Consider the following 3,910-nt stretch of genomic DNA (forward strand, 5'->3'; position numbering starts at 1 on the left):
TGGCGGAGTGTTTGCCAAGGAGACCTGCTTGTCTCACTTCCCCGAGGGCGGCGGCTCTAAAGAGACAGCCTGCGTGGGGCCCGATCCTGGCTCCTCGGCCCGGCTCTGCCCTGACGGATCCAGCCCTCCACAGGCCTGGGCAGGCCCTGACCAGCCTCCTGGCCCTACCGACTCTGTTGCAGGAGCAGGCAGCGGCGCTGGTGGCAGGACCCTTGCGCCTAGCAGCCTTTCAGTAAGCGCATGAGAAGCGGCCCTCACACGGCGCCGGGTGATGGCGTCCCTGACTGAGCGATAACTCAACACCTGGAGTCACCGACCCAGCCCTGTGCCAGCTACTCTGCTGTGATTAGAGCAGACACGGATGCTATACCCATTTTACAGGAGAGAAAACTGAGGCTCAAAAAATTCAGTCCATTTGCTCAAGGCCATCACATCACAGGCCAGCTTTTCCTGCAGGTGCAAGAGGCATAGCGCCTGGGACCCAGAATACTTTCAGGGACTCCTAAAAATGCTTTCATTTTATTTACAGAGAGAAGGGGGAAAATGAATGTTTAGGGCAAAGAAAGTATTTCCTATAAAACATGAAACTATTCCTCTTTATCCCAACGTAGCAGTAAAAGTATATTTTTAAATTTCCTCTCCCCTGGAGGAAAAGGCTCACAACGGCAAAAGCGCCCAGGGCTCAAGGACATCAGCGTGCCGCCCTGAGGAAGCAGGACTTGAACCCAGATCTGCTGCTCCTCCAAGGCTATGTCTGTCAAAGAACCTTCCAACCCCTCCCCAGCGTGAAAGGAGCCGCCTGGGGCAACCTCAGGGCTGCGGAGTCTGCACCTGTGGTGGAGTCTGCACCTGTGGTGTGCTGCCCGCACCGCCACTCAGCCACGGCGCTCACCCGCTGGCCACAGCCTCAGTCCCTGGCCTTCCAGGAAGCCACCTGGGCAGAGGAGCTCATTGCAGACCCAGGTCATTCACAGGGGGAAGGTGAAGGCCAGTGGAGCCTGGGGAGGTGCTTGCCCCGGAGCCGGACCCGGGAGGTGCCTAAGAGGGACCGGGATCACTGGGAACACATTCCAGCTTTTCTTCCTCGCCCGAAAGAAGGCGAGCGCCAGCCTGCTCTGTGGGCATTCTGCCTTGGACAGTCCAGGGACAGAGGGCGTTGGCTGTGGAGGCCCACAGACCTGGCTTTGGGTCCCCATCCTGACGCGCAGTTTGCTGTGGGAATGGGGAGGTGTGGCCTCCAGCTCAGGAGCTCCCTTGAGATGTCCCACCTCAGTGTGACCTTGAGAAACCGCCTTCCTCTGACTCTGTCTTCCCAGCCTTAAAATGCAAACAAGAGCAACCATCGCCCCCCACGGGAAGGGGCTGGAAGTAATCACGGGCTACGTGGTAAAGCCAGCAGCTGGGGACGCCCCCTTCCTCCGCCAGGTCTGGGAGGGCACAGCTGGCACAGGACGGGGTGGGGGGTGCTCATGAGAGAGGAGCCTCGCCTCCCATTAGGCGTCACCAGGTCGGAAACTCCTCAGCCCCAGCGACTCGGTGACTTACGCCACACCAGAGCCTTGCAAGCCGAGGGTTGCACAACCCAAGGCAGAAACCGTGAAATTGGAACAAAGGCCTGGCTCATCAGTAGGCCTGGGTTCCGCGCAGGTGAGCAATGCCTTAGCTCGGCAGGGTGAGATGCCCCGCTAGAACCGCCAGGCTGAACCCTGCTGACCCAGCAGGGGAGTTTCTCAGGCTTTCTAGAAGTCTCTGGGGGAGAGGTGGCCTCCTCCCACAATGGCCCCTCCTCTCCTGTCCTGCGCTCCTGGAGCCGCAAGTGCTTCTCAAACTGCGCTGTGCGCACGAATCGGCTGGGCTGCTGTTGGAATACGGTGGGCCCGAGAATCTGCATTTCTGGGGAGCTCCCGACCATGCCGATGCAGCTGGCCAGCACTGAGGGCCTGGGCTTTCCTCTGGTCCACTGACACACTGCCCAGATCCTCCTGCACTCCGCACCTTGGAATCTTTGGGAACCTAGATTGAGTCCCTGGGTCCTGGCTTTGGCCTGGCCCTGCCCTGGCTGTTATGGACATTTGGCAAGTGAATCAGCAGATGCAATCTCTCTCTTTCTGTCTCAAATAAAATAAATTCTAAACATTTTAAAAATCTGAAGCCAATAATTTGCTGAGAGAACTTTCTTCTCCCACACATCACCCACTGACACCTTTTTCTGGCAGGTAGCAAAACCCTTTGGTGGCCTCTTGCCACAGAGATGTTAAAATTACAGCTCGTTGTGAATTCCTCTTAAAACCCCAGAAGGCCCCACGCAAAGCCCCGCCCTCTCCCATCACCTCTCCTCCCAACCCCCACCTAAGGTGTCCCTGCTTCTCCTTGTGGGCAGCTATTCCAGAAGTGTTTGTTTGTTTGTTTGTAGTTTCATTCATTTCATTTGAAAGGCAGAGTGGCAGAGGAGAGAGGGGAAACCTCCCACCTGCTGGCTCTCTCCCCAGAGGGCCACAATGGCAGGGGGTGGGCCAGGCTGAACCCAGGGGCCAGGAACTCCATCTGGGTCTCCCACGTGGGTGCAGGGCCCAAGCACTTGGGCCATCTTCTGCTGCTTTCCCAGGCGCTTTAGCAGGGAGCTAGATCGGAAGCCGAGCAGCTAGCACTGGAACCAGAGCGCCTATGGGCCCCAGAGCCACAAGCAGCGGTTTAACCTGCTGCACCACGACACCAGCCCCGGAGAAGGGAGATTTTGGAAGCATCATCACGGCCAGGTTCTTCCTTTCTTTGATGAAACTGTTAAGCCCCGTGGTTCCTCGTTTCCTCCTTTCCTTGGGCAAGATGAGGTTGGGTGGTGGGAAGTAGGGGTGGCTCCCAAGGGAAGCTCCCCACCAACTCCACCAGGAGCTCCTCCCCTAATTCCTGAGCGGAGCTTAACCACAGCACGCAGGGGAGAGGCCCTCGCACGGGCAGAGCCCTACACACCCCTGCTGCAGCTGGTGCGCTGATGCGGACAACTTCCCCCACGTCCTGGCCTCCTGCCCCAGGCACGCCCTGCCTGGGAGCAGCCTCAACGACCCCCAGGGCACAAGAGGGGGTCACCCATGCTGTCAGCATCAGAGCCCCTGCCCCCCACTGCGGTGAGCTCCCCATCAGGAGGGGGGAAGGCGTTTATGGCGGATCACCGCCCCCCGGGAGCTGGGTGTCAGAGTCCAGGGCACCAACAGGGGTTCTGGGAGCAGTGTCGCCCCCTCTGCAGGCCTGGTTGGATGCTGTTCACTACAGAACGCATTTACCACTCTGGTTTTAAAGTCATGCACATAACGGTAGTGTAGGAACACGTTTATCAGATAAATTGATTTTTTTAAATTGCTAAAGGTTACCATCTGTGAAAATCATCTCTCCGTGCCGTTTCTCAGGGGAGCTCTCCTTATTTCAACTGCTGGCAGCCTAGGAAACCTCAGCTTGTCCCTGAGCTAACAGCACTCCCTGATACTTGTTAGTTAAACATCGGAGTGAAAATTAGGGTTGAGGGGGCTGGCTGGGTGATGCAGCAGGTTAAGCAGCCGCTTGCAATGCCGACATCCCATACTGGAGAATGAGCCGGTGGGTGGAAGATGGCTCCCTCCTCTCTCTCTGTCATTCTGCCTTCTGAATAAATAAAGTCTTAAAAAAAAAAAAAAAGCGAAAGGCATGTGATGCTGTAGTTAAATTACTTGGGACACCCACATCCCATGTCAAGGTGCTGGTTCGAGTCCCATCTCCTCTGCTTCTGATCCGCTTTCCTGTTGGGAGGCAGCAGGTGATGGCCCAAGTACTTGGGTCCCTGCCACCCACATGGGAGACCCGGATGGAATTCCAGGCTCCTGGTTTTGGCCTGGCCCAGCCCTAGCTGTGGCAGGCATTTGGGAAGTGAATCAGTGGATCG

The sequence above is a fragment of the Oryctolagus cuniculus genome, chromosome 18 (genome assembly GCF_051225735.1).
Source record: "Oryctolagus cuniculus isolate XC-2025 breed Fujian yellow rabbit chromosome 18, ASM5122573v1, whole genome shotgun sequence".
In the NCBI taxonomy this organism is placed as follows: domain Eukaryota; kingdom Metazoa; phylum Chordata; class Mammalia; order Lagomorpha; family Leporidae; genus Oryctolagus; species Oryctolagus cuniculus.